The following is a 16,631-nucleotide window of genomic DNA, read 5'->3' on the forward strand; positions in this document are numbered from 1 at the left end:
ACCTCCCAGTACCAGAGCATAGGTTCTGCTGCCAGAACTACTTAGGAGCTAGCCTCATTTCCTGTGCTAACAATCATACTCCTTCATTTACAGTGATTATCAACATTCTTTACACCAAACTGCCCTCAGAGCGGGGGACTTGGCAGGACTCAATAGCAGTGTCAGTAACTTCAGAGTTGTTAGATTTCAGTTTCAAAATGAAGGGTTTCAGAGCCCAAAACTGGGTAATTTGCTCAACATCTGGTTCCCTCTGCAGGGGGCAGGAGGTAAACAGGGAATGGCCTTTGGTGTTTGTAGTGACTATTTCCATCATTTGTCTTGGATTTCCAGGGAGGCAATGGAGTCTAATGGAAAGAACACTGACATTGAAATTGTGCTAACATTTTATCTGTGTTGGTTATTTGTTTGTACTTGCGAAAATTACTTAATTTTTGCATTACCCACTTTAGTCATCTATAAAATGGGTTTCATGACTTCTGAACTTGCAGTGTTGGTGTGAGGATTAAATTAAATAATTATAATAATTATGAAGAGATGTTCAATAGATTTTCTTATTCCTCTCAAGTTTTGCTAGGCCATCATGAGATAGATATTATTCTCTTCATGACACTGCATATGGTTTCCTTGCTACTGGAAGTGTCAAGAACTTGTAAGAACTCTAAGTGAAATAGTCATCCAATGGTACTCCAAATTCTTTATTTCAACAGCTCACATCAACATTACTGAGACCTGAGTGTAGAGATCTTGCTTAGTGTTTTTTTATCACTTGCTTTTTCCAAATTTTTTTCTTTAAAAATTTTATTTAAGTTATACAAGTTTCATATATTTCATATATTCAGATTTAGGAACATAGTGGGATTTCTTTCCCTCCACCCTCCAACCGCTCTTTCTCTTCCCTCTCAGATTCCTACTCTTAATGATCTATGATCTATTTTCAGTATACTTAATGATCATAGGGTTTTTAACTCCAAAATCCATGTTTCCTCAATTCCCATGCCCTGCCATCTTCCTATGGCTAAGTGAAGTTGATATTTTCTGACTGCTATTGTTGTATTCTTCCTTGTGTTCACCTCTGTTCTGTAGCAGCTGCTACTGCTGTCAGTGCCTGTCAGAAATGACCAGCATTGATGCCTCAGGTGCTGTGGTTGTCAGCTTTGCTGATGGCATTTGTCATCACCACTTCTCACTCCTTGCTGCTACCCTTTATCATGATGACTCCTGGCATTTGTACCAACAGCATCTTCTCAGACAGGAAAACTGCTCTTCTTACAGTGATTGTATGTTTAGCGTAGCCCTGGGCTGCAGGACTGTGCCTGAAGAACTTAAAACACACATATTTCCAAAGGCTGGGATGATATTATAGGGAGAGACATAGCCCAGGATTCTATCATGAACTTCCTTAGTGTCTCTGAACCAGCTAGCATCAGGAATTCTGTCTAAGCATATCAAATATAGCTCTCTTTTATTAAAACATCTTAATCCTAGTGTCAATTCGGAAATCAATTCAGTCTCTAAATAACTTTTATGACTCTGAGGAGTAAAAAACTCATCATGGGTGCAAGGAGGTAGCAAATTCTCATCTATGAAGCAATTTATACTGAGTATGGATCTTTATTACCATTGGAGTTCAATTTTAATTATGTTTAGTTACATAGCAGTGGATGTTCTGTGTTATGGGACAGTTATGAATGAAGGAAAAAACAGAGACAAGTTGTCTTTTTTTTTTTTTTTTAACAGGCAGAGTCGACAGTGAGAGAGAGAGAGACAGAGAGAAAGGTCTTCCTTTGCCGTTGGTTCATCCTCCAACGGCCGCCGTGGCTGGTGCGCTGCGGCCAGCGCACCGTGCTGATCCGAAGGCAGGAGCCAGGTGCTTCTCCTGGTCTCCCATGGGGTGCAGGGCCCAAGTACTTGGGCCATCCTCCACTGCACTCCCTGGCCACAGCAGAGAGCTGGCCTGGAAGAGGGGCAACCGGGACAGAATCCGGCACCCCGACCAGGACTAGAACCCGGTGTGCCGGCGCCACAAGGCGGAGGATTAGCCTAGTGAGCCGCAGCGCTGGCCGACAAGTTGTCTTAAGGGAAGATAGAGAGCTCCCATATATGGGACCCAAATCCAGGCAAGTGACCCAAATCATGGAGGCTTAGAGTTCATTGCACAGTTTCACCTGTGAAAGAGTTTAGGTTACATTCATCTAAGTGACAGCAATTAGTAACAAAGTAGCAACACTAGACATGTACTTCTTGATCTTAGAGAAGGGAAATTACAATTTTATGAATGATTAAACTGAGAAATGACAGAGAAACGTTTAAAGCACCTCATTATCTTAGTGAGTATATTGATGTTACCTAGGAAGGCCAAACTAGCACAGGCCAACTAGAGATGCAACACAGAAAAAAATAAGAAAGCAAGAAAATTCGTAGTGAGGTATCCTATCAGCCACTTGAGGCTTACATAATACAGCCATCAAATTCATCATCCAAACCAGGACTCTTGAGAATGGGAAGGGGAAATACTTCAATGAAATATTCCCAGGCACAACGTTCGAACCCTCAATTTAGAAGCTCACTTATCACTAGTGAGGATTTATTGATGGATAAATGTGTGTCTATCCATGACTTGCAATTTGCAGCAATTATTTAGATTTAAGTTAACTGTTGATGAACTATATATACATGAGGGTTCTTCAAAAAGTTCATGGGAAATGGAATTGAGAGTTTATTTTGGCGCAAAAATGCAAAATCCATGCACATGAGGAATCTGAAAGTTCATGAAAAATGCATGTTGTGAATGCATGATGCAAGGGTTTCAGAATTTTTTTACACCAAAATAAGATTATCTTTTAATTTCATTTTCCTAAAAACATTTGAGACATCCTTTTTCAAGGATTCAGTGATTTAAGTTGAACTGTCAGGGTTTTTAAATTTTCAAGTTAAAACTGTTTTTAAGATTTGTTCAAGAGATATTCTTGTTCTTACTTGAACTTTGTAGTCAATATTTTCATGCCCCCCAGAATGATTAACACTGATTTTATAATTTGAAATACTAGTTTACCATTAACTTCGTTTTACTCCAGTTCTTAAAACTCTGGAGTAAATGATGATAACTGAGTTGCTCATTGGAATAAATATTTACATACATGCAATTTACTTCTCTCTAGTCACTAGTAAGATTTCATTTTTAAAATGCTCCCAATAGTTGAAAGAGATTTGGAGTAAAGAATTAGATCAAGTTTAATTTATTGACCCATTTTACATGCATAGTACTATTTTTTAATTAAAACAAAGTACATTCATCTTCTAATCTGAAGTAGAGAAAGAATAAGTTTTGACATATTTTATAGGTCAAGAGATTTTACTCCAAAGACTGTAGCCCTGAGATCATACTTTTCTACCTATATGTAATCATTTAACCCAAAAGTATTACATTTGGTGTTAATGAAAAGCAAGAAAAATGATATGAAGAAAAAATTGAATATAGGTACATTGATTCTGTTGGCATATTGCAAAATAAAATTTTTTTTTTTGATTTTTAAACCACTACTTCTTAAATTACTAAGATGTAAGTGCATAGCAAGTCAATTTCTTTTTTTTTCTCAGTTCGGTGGATACTTTTATTGCCCATCCCATTTCAAAAATCAATCATGTACTTGAAAGAAATGAAGATAGAACTCTACACATCTCCAGGAACTTATAGAAAATAGTATATAATATGCTTACTTCTACACCTTCTTCATAAATCGAGAGAAGTCACTCACCATGCACATCCATTGTTGGCATCCTGCCATTCCTAATATTGAATAGATTACTTTACTCATGGGGCATGTCCTTTTCTGTCTCCTTTCCAGTCAGTGTCTGATTGGCTTCCTGGTAATCTTATTCTTGAATGTGTAGAGTTAAAATGAGGCCTGCAGTTTGCCTCTACTAGCCAAATTCCATTTTTCTATCAGAATTTTTAAAACAACTCCTTTTCTAAACAGAAGGAGAAATCAGTACTTTTCTGACAAAATAATGCTTTCTGGTTTGTTTGCAGTATTTGTGTGTGTGTGCAATCGCTTCTCGGCCTTTTGGCTAAGATCACATGTAGTATTTGTGTGTGCATGCTTCAGTAGTTCCTGCATTTACTATTCTCTTGTACCAGATTATTTTATGACACCTATACCATGTTAGTGGCTGATTAACCTCTCTTTCCTTCTTGAGTCTTCATAAGATTTGGGGAGATTATTATGGCAGTGAGAGGAGCAGTTATTCTTTGATTTACCTGAAATTAAGAGCAAGCAGATAAAATGTTCCAATTCCTCCTGCAGGAAATGAAGATGGAGGGTTCTGTTTCTCACTTATCACTAGTCAAAAAGAATTACAATTCTCAGGAGCAAATTGAAAAGTTAGGAGAAAAATATTTTCAGGAGTAGAAGTTCTCCAGGTGCTGAAGGGATTGAACACATCAGATCTGATGGATGTATCAACACTGACGTTTGTGAAAATGTGCATGAAGAAATATGCATTGATTTTAAATAGCATGCCGCAAAAGCCTAAAAAATAATGCATGATTTTCCATCTTCTAACTTAGATGGAAAAACATGTGTTTTGCTCACAATTTTGTCTAAGGGAAATGTGAACTCCCAGCCAATTGCATTCACATGCAGGCCCTTTTTCTGAGATTGCTTTCAAATGTAAGCATAACATATGTTGTTCTGTTAGAAAAAAAATAAATAAAGTGAACTTTTACAATGTAAATTCCTAAAATATGGGATTATGGGAAAGAGTCATGTTGTTTAAAACAATGCATAGTTTTCCCTGTAGGTAGAGTCACAGGGGTGGAGGGTGCAGGATAAGCGATTTTAACCCCTGCACCTTTTGTATTACGCCATGGTGCCTGCGTATGTGATAGAACAGCTTTCCTCTGTTGGAGTTTAGAGAGTCAAGCTCAATAACCACATTAGGAAGAATAATAGCCCAATGGCATATGTGTTGACAGATGTTTCTTACCCAGTGGAAAAGAGATAGAGGAAATTAGATGATGAATTTTAAGGACTGAAGCATACACTGTAGGTTTTCTAAATTGCCAAGTATTGTGTTCTTCCTGAGGTCACCAAATATGTGTTGGCTGCCTTTGGTGACACTGAAAAGTCCTTAGAGTCTAAATGAATGAGCTCTGGAATTGCTCCCATGATGAACTGCTAACCAATTTGTCTCAACTGGCACTTGAATACAAAATTAAAAATGAAGGTCTTCTGGACTGCATTGTGGCCTGAATGATTTATTCTCACTCATTTTCTCCTCTTTCCATGCTACAATATTTTTACATGGTCAATAAATTATAGAGGCTGACATTAACAAGATGAACTGTGGATGAAAATATGTGAGCCTGAATATTTTATAAGATCATGAAACTGATATTTTACTTTTTCTACCACTGGCTCTGGACCTGTGGAATCTGTGAAGTGAGGACATCTAACTTACTTAATTCAGATTAATTTAGTAAGGGGTCCCATAGACTGATGAATCCTGGGTCATTAATAATGGAAAAGAGGGTGCTTAATACTTAGGACATTTTAGTGAAAGCAAGTGAAGTGTTTGGAACAAGTAAGATGAGGCACTCTAACTCTTTTTTTTTTAGACACTTTGGCATTGAAACTGAACTTGATATTGACCTGCAGTGATACATGAGTTCTTGATGTGACAATGGTTTCTACTTATCACCCAAAGGATCAGTTAGCATTTGGCAGAGGAGAGCACTAATGTTGCAAGCTGTCTCAGTACTAGAGGGATGATCTCAGAAAAAAGCAAAAGAAGTTTAATTCAGGCATAGTCATTCAGATTTTTACAAGAGGCTAAAATGTTCTAGTTGGAAAAAGTTGTTACTACTAAAAAACAAGCATATGTTGGGAATTCAGAATACTACAAATGAGTCATTAATAAATAGCTATTTGGGGCAGATAGGAGACAACAGTACTAACAACAAACTGTGTACTAACATGTGCTTTGTATTTTACTTATTTTACCTGATTTAAAATCAAGACTATATTATAAAATAGGCATGTCCTAGGTCTTTTCTGAGTTTTTGTTACAGACATTGTCTTGTATTTATAGCAAATAATAACAAGTATAAGTTAATTATTTATAGGGTACCAGGCTCCATCCTATGTCTTTGAGCAGGTGGTAGACAGGGACTTTTTAAAAATCAGAAGAGAAATTTTTGGCTAAACATTTCACTCAATGTTGATTTATACCTGGATTTTGCATAATCAGTAATCTGAGCGCTCCATGTGTTTTTCAGTCTAGAAGAGGATAATCTGCTTCCTGGAATACATTAGGAACTTAATATTGACATTATTTTTAGATGCCTACTTCCTGAGCCCAAAGGTACTGACATGAAAAGCACTTGGGAGTATATGAGATGTTTGTGACCTCATGAACATTGAAATGAGAGATGGTGCTTATTTTTAGCAGAGTATTTGGAGGGCCTTTATGGGCTAATTTTCACTTAAAGCTGCTCATAGAGCAGTTGAAGATGTGCTAATAGGGCATGCTGCCAAAGTCTATGATTGTTGTTATTTAGCACTTTATTTTAAGAGCTTTAAGCATCATCCAGAAATATTTATTGAGTGCATGTATATGTAGGGCCAGGCTGGCTGAGTGCTGGGTAAGCTTTGTAGATCTAAGAAATGAATAATTTCAGCTTTCAGCACATGATGAGGGGTAAAGGCCACTCTTCCCTATGAACAGAAGAGAGCATGATTTACTTAGTTCTTGCTACAAAAGATATCAGGGGTTAAAAAGTTGGAATTCAGCCTTTGCTACTCAAGTTACCTTCTCACATGCTACATATTACATATACAGACCTGAGAAATGAAAAATAACCTGGTAGTTTAATAAGGGTGGCAATGTAGTCTGGATGGATAAAGTGTAACCTCCCTTCCTTGCTCTGTAAAATTTGAATGATAAGTTTTTTTTTAGGTTACACAGATACTTGTTAACATTTTATTCATCTGTTTCATTATGTTTCATTTAGAAAGCCACCCTCTCTGGACAGATCCTACTTTGATTTCTTGGCCAAAAAGGGATAGAAGTTCCATGACATCAAAAGACAGATTAGTCAAATGATTTTATTGATTTTAATTCTTTACCAAATTTAATTCCTTAATATCCTTTTACACTCCATGTTTCTATCAGTTTCCTGTAGAAATGTGGAACTCTTCAGTCACCAGAATGTTCTGGAGCTTGACCAGGTCAAGTTCACTGAAGGTGGGGCTAAGCATAAAAGGTTTTTCCAACAGGCTTATGTAAAGATTGCCAAGTGACTTGGGTAATAGGGTGGGTGGGGAGGTGTGATAACTTTTTTTTAAAAAGATCTATATATTTTTAAAATATTTATTTATTTATTTGTAGTCAGAGTTACACAGAAAGAGAAGGAGAGGCAGAGAGAGAAAGAGAGAGAGAGAGAGAGAGAGAGAGAGAGAGAGAGAGAGAGAGATTGAGAGACGTCTTCCATCCAATGGTTCACTCCCCAATTGGCCACAACAGCCAGAGCTGCACCTATCCGAAGCCAGGAGCCAGGATGATTCTTCCAGATCTCGCACGTAGGTGCAGGGGCCATCTTCTACTGCTTTCTCGGGCCATAGCAGATAGCTGGATAAGAAGTTGAGCAGGTGGGACTCGAACCAGCACCCATATGGGATGCCAGCACTGCAGGCGGTGGCTTTACCCCCTGTGCCACAGCACACTGGGAGATTTCATCACACCACTCAGAAAGGAGCTCAATATAAAACTTCTAAATTATTTTTAGAATTTTCCATTTTATATTTTTGGACCACAGTTGATTGTAGGTCACTGAAAAATAAAAGATGGAGCCATAGATAAGGGGTGCACTACTGTATTTTCTTTACCTAATAATTTATTTAATGCTCCTTCAGGAATTGGCACTTAACATAGCTCACCTTGAGATACAATATATTTACTCAATAATTATAAACATAATGTTGCATTATTATTTTACTAGACTCAACTGCTAATATAATGCTGTATAAAAGAAAAGCAAAAATTATAATTTAATTACATTGAAATTTGTCATTAATACTAAATAAGATGTTTCTGTAATTGCTTGTAAAGTGCTTGGCATGTATATGTGTTTAACAAATATTTAGTGGAATTTTTATGCAAGAGGTATGAATCACCCATTAATATGTAGGAATAATGATAAACTGATTTCCTTGTACACTAGCATCTTTTTTTTGTGGATAGGGATTGTTTTATTAACTTTCATATCCCCAGGTAAATTGGTAAAATATAGTAGGAGACTTCAAAAAGTTCATGCAAAACATATTATGCAAAAAACATATACAGATTTCCAATTTTTTGTACCAAAATAAACTTATCTTTTAATTCCATTTCCGTGAACTTTTTCAAAGTCCCCTCAATAGATAAAGAGGAAGTCCTCCTTAATGGGTGTGTCATATGAGAAACATCACATTACTTTGCAGTGCCTGTTTCACTTTGCATAAAATAGGCATATTAATAATTACCTTGTAGGTTCATAGCATTAAATTAGTTGAAACATGTATGACAATTTATTTTTTAAAGTGTTAAATGGGAGGAGCATTTGACACAGCAGTTAAGAGGTGACATTCTGTATAGGAATGCCTGTGGTTAAGTACCATCTCTGCTTCCAATGCCAGCTTCCTGCTAATGTGTACTCTGGGAAGCAGCATGATGGCCCAGGTACTTGGTCCCTGTCACCCACATGGAAAACCCATATTGAATTAAGAAGCCTGACTCATTCCTGGTTGTTGCAGGCATTTGGAGAGTACAACATTGGATCAAAGATATCTTTCCATCTGTTTCTCTTCCTTTAAATTGAATTGAAAATAATTAAATGAAAAATTTTTAAATGGGCAAGGTGATCATTTAAAAGAGCTTAAATAATATATAATTGCAATTATTTTAACTTGATATTTATGCAAGGATGGAAAATTCAGCAGTAGTGAAAAGTACAAAATAAAAAGCAAAAGCCTATCCCCTCCATAATCCCAGAGGAAGTCTTTCCTGACTTTATAAAATATTTAAATGATTAATATTGCCTGGCACCTATATGGAGATAGCAGGCAGATGATTAAATGGATGGATGGATAGATACATACATAGAATGAAAAACATTATTTTATAGAAATAGGATCATATTTTTAAATTCTTATCATAATTATTGAGTTCAAGGAAGAGAAGGCAAAACAAATTATGGAATATCAAAGATATTTTAAATAAAAAAATTTTCATCTTCAAAGAGTCAATCAATATTTAATGGGAAATACCATTTCAAATTCAGCCTGTTTTGATTCAGTCCTTACTACATCATGTTCATGCTTCTTACTACCTGCTTCCTTATCTATCAATTTTTCCTAGTTATTTTGTTATTTGTATCTTGTCAATGTTTATAGTATTCACATTCAGTTAGCTAAATTTCCATTACAGTTGTTCACTGTTTGTTCTGTGTGTAAGTGGATTCTTAGCTCATCACTAGTTATTTTATCTCAGCTTTTCTGTATCTGAGTTCTTGATTTATTTCTTTGTTAGCTAAATTTAATTCTCAAGCAGTTTTGTAGAAGAGCTGTAATCCAGATGTTCCAGTGCTTTGTTGCCTTCTCTTTGTCCATGTCTTGTCTGCATATATTGCCTCCTTCAATTATTCCAAATTCTGAGGGATAAAAATAACATCTCTCTCAAATCGCCCCTACCCCTTTATTCACATTTACCTCTCTTCTGAAGTATATGAAAAGGGACTTGATCCAATCTGGTTTTAGTGTTCTCCAGCCCTACTACTTTCCAAAGCTGTTTCCTGCAATTTCCTTCATTTCTTTCTTGGGTGAGAACCATAAGTTCTTCAATTTTATGTCTTCCTCTTTCTTCTTTTACCTATTTATTGGAACACATCCACTCTGTCTTCTTAAAATCAATTATGTGGGAAGTAAATGCTAAGAGATTTAAATTTCAAGTTTTTTACTTCTGGTCTAACACTTAGTGTAACTTATTCGAATAACAAATTCCAGGTTGAAAGTAATTTTCATTAAATGTTTTGTGATTTTCTTGTGTTTTTTTTTTTTTTTTTTTGACCTGAGCTATTTGTGTATTTTTTAAAAACAGCATTTTTCAATATCTTCTGGTATCTGGTAATACTGACGAGAATTTTGTTTCCCATCTTTTTTTAACAAAAACCTTTTGTACCTTTCTTTTGTTTCTCTTTAAACTTTCTTTATTTTTTTTTTATTTATTTGACAGGTAGAGTTATGGACCGTGACAGAGACAGACAGAGAGAAAGGTCTTCCTTCCATTGGTTCACTCCCCAGCCAATGCACCATATGTTGCTGCGCAGATCCGAAGCCAGGAACCAGGTGCTTCCTCCTGGTCTCCTATGCAGGTGCAGGGCCCAAGCACTTGGGCCATCCTCCACTGCCTTCCTGGGCCACAGCAGAGAGCTGGACTGGAAGAGGAGCAACCGAGACTAGCAACTGTGCCCATATGGGTGCTAGCGCTGCAGGCGGAGGATTAACCAAGTGAGCCTCTTTTGTTTCTCTTTAGAGGTTTTTAGGATCATGGGGCTGGAGGCATTGTTGTACAGCAGGTTAAGCTGCCTCCTGCAAAGCCAGCATCGCATGTGAGCCCCAGGTTCTTGTCCCTGCTATTCCACTTTCCATCCAGCTTCCTGCACCTGGGAAAACAGCAGAAGACAGCCCAAGTATTAGGTCCCTACAGCCCAAGTGGGAGATCTACATGGAGTTTCAGGCTCCTGGCTTCTGCCTGGTTTAGCCCTAGCTGTTGCAGCCACTTAGGGAGTGAACCAGCAATTGGAAAATCTCTCTCTCTCTCTCTCTCTCTCTTTCTCTGCCTTTCAAATAAATAAATATTTTTCTAAAAAAGAAGTTTTTAGGATCTAATTATTTATTCTTGGTGTTCTCAAATTTTACAAAATGATAAGTGTCTTTTTAAAAGATGTGTTGGGTCAGCGCCGAGGCTCACTTGGCTAATCTTCCACCTGCGGCACCGGCACCCTGGTTTCTAGTCCCGGTTAGGGCGTTGGATTCTGTCCCGGTTGCTCCTCTTCCAGTCCAGCTCTCTGCTGTGGCCCGGGAAGGCAGTGGAGGATGGCCCAAGTGCTTAGGCCCTGCACCCACATGGGAGACCAGGAGGAAGCACCTGGCTCCTGGTTTCAGATCGGTGCAGCGCGGCGGCCGTAGCAGCCATTTAGGAGTGAACCAATGGAAGGAAGACCTTTCTCTCTGCCTCTCTCTCTCTCACTGTCTAACTCTGCCTGTCAAAAAAAAAAAAAAAAAATGATGTATTATCCAGAACAATAAGCAACCCTTCCATCTGGAAAAATGTTTGCCTTTCATGATGATACATTCTTCTATATCAGTGTTTTGAATTTTTCTTTCTTTGTGCCTTTACTTTTGTGGCCTCTACTAACCAGGAGTTAAACCTCATGGATTGATGCTTACATTCCTTGATTTTTCTCTATTCTTTTTTCATCATTTAAAGGTGTCCATAATACCTTAAGCAATCTGCAAAATCAGTGCAATATTTGTCAAAATATCAAAAATGTCATTTACAGAATTAGAAAAATAACTACTAGATGCAAGCATTTTGGCACAGCAGATTAAGTCACTTCTGCAATTCAGGTATCACATATTAGCACTAATTTGAGTCCTGGCTGCTGTACTTCTGATCCAGCTCCCTGCAAATGTACCTTGGAAAACAGCAGAAGATGCCCCAAGTACTTGGGCCCCTGCCACCTCTGTGGGATACCTGAATGAGGCTCTTGGCCCCTGGGTTCAGCCTGGACCAGCCCCAGCCATTGTGGATATTTGGGGAGTGAATCAGCAGATGGAAGATATCTCTCTCTGTCTCTTTTTATCTCTCTCTCTGTTGCTCTGAGTTTTTCCAAAAAGAAAAATATCTTAAGAAAAAAATAAAGTTTATATGGAACCACAAATGACCCAGAATACCCAAAGCAATCATAACAAGGGAAAATTCAGGCTGGAAACATCACAATATCTGTTCTCAAATATTCTACAAAGCTATAGTAATTAAAGCAGTGTGGTACTGACATTAAAAAAAAAACATAAATCAATGTAAAAGAATAGAGAGCTCAGAAATTAATCTGGCTACATACAGCCAACTGATTTTTGGCAAACTTGCCAAGAATATGCATTGGAAAAAGGATAGTCTTTACCGTAAATGGTGTTGCCAAAACTAAATGTACATTTGTAGAATGAAATTAGATCTCTACCTCTCAACATAAACAAAAAATCAAATCAAGATAAATTAAAGACCAAATGTAAGATTGGAAACTATGAAATTTTTTAAAGAAAACATTGAAGAAGCACTTAAAGGCATTCATGTAGGCAATAATTTCTTGGGTAAGATCCCACAAGCACAAGCAACAAAATCAAAACTAGATAAATCAAATTATATCAAGTTCAGAAGCTCTGTGCTGCAAAGGAAACATTAAATAGAATGAAGAGACATCTAACAGAATGAGTGGAAATATTTGAAAACTACTTATTAGACAAAGGATTAAATATCCAAAATATATCAAGAATTCAAAAAGCTCAACTACAAAACATCAGTCCAGTTAAGAAATGAGCAAAGGACAAGAACAGACAGTTCGCAAAAGAAGAAATACAGTGGTCAATAAATATAAGAAAATTCCCAGTATCCTCATTGAGTCACCAGGAAAATGCAGATCGAGACTGTAATGAACTATCACTTCAACACTGTTAGAATGGCTATGATGAAAAAGAAACAAATGCTGGAGAGGACCTAGAGAATGTGGAACTCTTAAACATTTATGGTGGATATGTACATGAATACAGCCACTATGGAAAACTGTGTGGAGATTTCTTTAAAAACTAGAAATAGAACTGCCATAAGATCCAGTCATCTCACTACTGGTTATATATCTAAAAGACATGAAATCACTTTATCAAAGAGATATCTGCTCTATTATGTTTACTGAAGCGCTGATCACAATAGCCAAGACATGAATCAACCGTGTATCCATCATCAGACGAATGTGTTGGCATATATTTCTTTTTTTTTTTTTTTTTTTTTTTGACAGGCAGAGTGGACAGTGAGAGAGAGAGACAGAGAGAAAGCTCTTCCTTTTGCCGTTGGTTCACCCTCCAATGGCCGCCGTGGCTGGTGCGCTGCGGCCGGCGCACCGCGCTGATCCGATGGCAGGAGCCAGGAGCCAGGTGCTTTTCCTGGTCTCCCATGGGGTGCAGGGCCCAAGCACCTGGGCCATCCTCCACTGCACTCCCTGGCCACAGCAGAGAGCTGGCCTGAAAGAGGGGCAACCGGGACAGAATCCGGCACCTCAACCGGGACTAGAACCCGGTGTGCCGGCGCTGCTAGGCGGAGGATTAGCCTAGTGAGCCGCGGCACCGGCCTATATTTCTTAATTACTTAACTATTATTTTACTAGTGCCTCAAAGAGTGATGAAATTAACATGTGACCACTACTATACTGACATACAAGTCTCACTTGGGCTTCATATTGTGGACCTCTTTTAATCAACTGTTAGTGGATGTCTAGGTCATTGTTGAGAAGGATTCTTTGATAATCCTTGTGCTGCATTATGGAATACAGAAAGAAACAGAAGTAGTACTTATGCAATGCAGTTTCCATGCCTCTAGATCATAGTGTTATATACAAAACTGGAATACAAAATATAAATTTTTGTTCAGAATAGATGTAAAAAGAAGACTTGGAGCTCTGATAGATTGTGAAAATAATAACTAAAATATTTATGATGGCTGCAGAAGATCTAATATAAAAATTTGTACCTTTTCATTATAGAGACAAAAACTGAATGAGTTGATTGGCCTTCAACAAATTTATGTGTAGCCTGTAGTTTTATTTATTTTTTTAAAAAAGATTTATTTCGGGGCTGGTGCTGTGGCGTAGCGGGTTAACGCCCTGGCCTGAAGCTCTGGCATCCCACATGGGCACCGGTTAGAGACCCGGCTGCTCCATTCCGATCCAGCTCTCTGCTATGGCCTGGGAAGGCAGTAGAGGATGACCCAAGTCCTTGGGCCCCTGCACCCATGTGAGAGACCGGGAAGAAGCTCCTGGCTCCTGGCTTCAGATCAGCACAGCTCCGGCCGTTGTGGCCATTTGGGGAGTGTACCAGATGATGGAAGACCTCTCTCTCTTTCTCTGCCTCTCTGTGTAACTCTGACTTTCAAATAAATAAAAATCTTTAATAAAAATAAAAGATTTATTTCTTTATTTGAAAGGCAGAGTGGCACAAAGGGAAGTAGAGAGTGAAAGAGAGAGAGAGATTGGGAGAGAGATATCAATTGGTTCACTCTCCAAATACCTGCAACAGCCAGGGTTGGCCAGCTAAAATAAGAAGCCAGGGGTCGGTGCAGAGAACTGAAATGGAAGTGAAGCATCTAGGACTCAAACTAGCATCCATATGAGATGCCAGTGCCACAGGTGGAAGGTTAGCCTAGTAAGCCATAGTGCCAGCCCATCTCATCTTTCTTGGTGCCCAGGCTACATCCCTCATATCTAAAAGCCCAGTTCATAAAGTATGAATCAAAGAACCATAGATATTTGCAAAAGTGACCAAGTGCACCAATATAGTTAGTATAGTCACTTCTTCATCATATATGTTGACAGGGAAAAAAATTTTTTTTGAAATAGGTGAGTTTTTTTTGTTTGTTTGGTTTGTTTTTGTTTTTGTTTTTGTTTTTGTTTTTTTTTTTTTTGACAGGCAGAGTTAGACAGTGAGAGAGAGAGGCAGAGAGAAAGGTCTTCCTTTTTGTGTTGGCCCAAGTGGCCGCTACAGCCAGCGCATTACGGCCGGCGCGCTGCACCAATCCGAAGCCAGAAGCCAGGTGCTTCCTCCTGGTCTCCCATGCAGGTTCAGGGCCCAAGGACCTGCGCCATCCCCTACTGCCTTCCTGGGCCACAGCAGAGAGCTGGACTGGAAGAGGGGCAACCGGGACAGAATCTGGCACCCCAACTTGGACTAGAACCCGGGGTGCTGGCGCTGCAGGAGGAGGATTAGCCTAGTGAGCCATGGCGCCAGCCAAGGTGAGCTTTTAACATCGAATTTGGCTTGAGGTAGTATCGTGTTTAGTAGTGCTTTTAAGAAAATTTTCCTTTTGTATATGTGGGGTTTTTTTATTTATTTTGGTAAAATAAAGTTGGTGAATATTCCCAAAGAACACAACACATTTCACATGGCAGAGTTAGACAGTGAGAGAGAGAGAGAGAGAGAGAGAGAGAGAGAGAGAGAGAGAGAGAGAGAAGGTCTTCCTTTTTCCATTGGTTCAGCCCCCAAATGGCCGCTACGGCAGGCGCGCTGCACCGATCCGAAACCAGGAGCCAGGTGCTTCCTCCTGGTCTCCCATGCGGGTACAGGGCCCAGGCACTTAGGCCATCCTCCACTGCACTCCCAGGCCACAGCAGAGAGCTGGACAGGAAGAGGAGCAACCAGGACAGAATCCGGCACCCCAACCGGGACTAGAACCCGGGGTGCCAGCGGTGCAGGCAGAGGATTAGCCTAGTGATCCGCAGCGCCAGCCAAACACAGTTCACATTTGAAAAAGGGAGCCTTAGAGTCAACTGGTTATGAAATGTTTTACATTTGCTGCTAATATCCTCCCCCTACTGCCCACCCCCCCACCCTGCGCCACAACCACCAGAGAATGAGCTGCAGCTGGATCTAATTGATAATAACAATGCGTATGCTTTATAGTATTTGGTGCTGATTGCATTGGTAATAACAATGCCTATACTTTATAGCACTTTGTGGTCATTTTAAAGGCTGCATGTAATTCTTCAATACTCCTCCTATCAGGAAGTGTAGTCTATACCCCTCCTATTCATTCTGAACAGGACTTGGCCACTTCCTTGATACATACAATGAGGCAGAAGTGGTGTTCTGTGACTTTTGAAGTTATGTTGGAAAGGTTATGCGATTTCTGCTAGTTCTTCTTTGGATACCAACTGCTGGTACTTAAGGCACTGTATATGAAGTCTGGCAATTGAAAGATTATCTTACAGAAAGCCAACACGGCGTGATGACATGTGGAGAGAGAGAAACAATCTTAGCTCCTCTTATCCCTGGCTGTTTAAGTCTTCCCAGCCTAGGCACCTAGAGCGGTTAGTAAGGAAACTTAAAAGCTGACCCTTGCCCTAGCCACTTCAGACTTAAACTCCATGAGATACCCTGCAAAAAGCCTATCTGGGCCTTATCAAAACCTCGATTCATTATAAAAATCATTAATAGTTACTGTTTAAACCATTGTTTTAGGTGCTTTGTTTACAACAACAGATAACTACAACACACTTTAAAAATTATTCATATCCTTGGGGAAGGCGCTGTGGCTCACTTGGCTAATCCTCCGCCTGCAGCGCCAGCATCCCATATGGGCGCCAGGTTCTAGTGCCGGTTGCTCTTCTTCAGTCCAGCTCTCTGCTGTGGCCCAGGAGGGCAGTGGGGGATGGCCCAGGTCCTTGGGCCCTGAACCTGCATGGGAGACCAGGAGGAAGCACCTGGTTCCTGGCTTCAGATTGGTGCAGTGCCAGCTGTGGTGGCCATTTGGGGAGTGAACCAACGGAAAGG

General features: G+C 39.2%; 1 pseudogene; it reads left to right on the plus strand.

The window, feature by feature from the left end:
* Positions 1-4,048: 4,048 nt before the first annotated feature.
* Positions 4,049-4,224, plus strand: LOC127493771 (U2 spliceosomal RNA; annotated as a pseudogene).
* Positions 4,225-16,631: the final 12,407 nt, after the last annotated feature.

Source organism: Oryctolagus cuniculus, chromosome 7 (assembly GCF_964237555.1).
Source record: "Oryctolagus cuniculus chromosome 7, mOryCun1.1, whole genome shotgun sequence".
Classification (NCBI taxonomy): Eukaryota; Metazoa; Chordata; class Mammalia; order Lagomorpha; family Leporidae; genus Oryctolagus; species Oryctolagus cuniculus.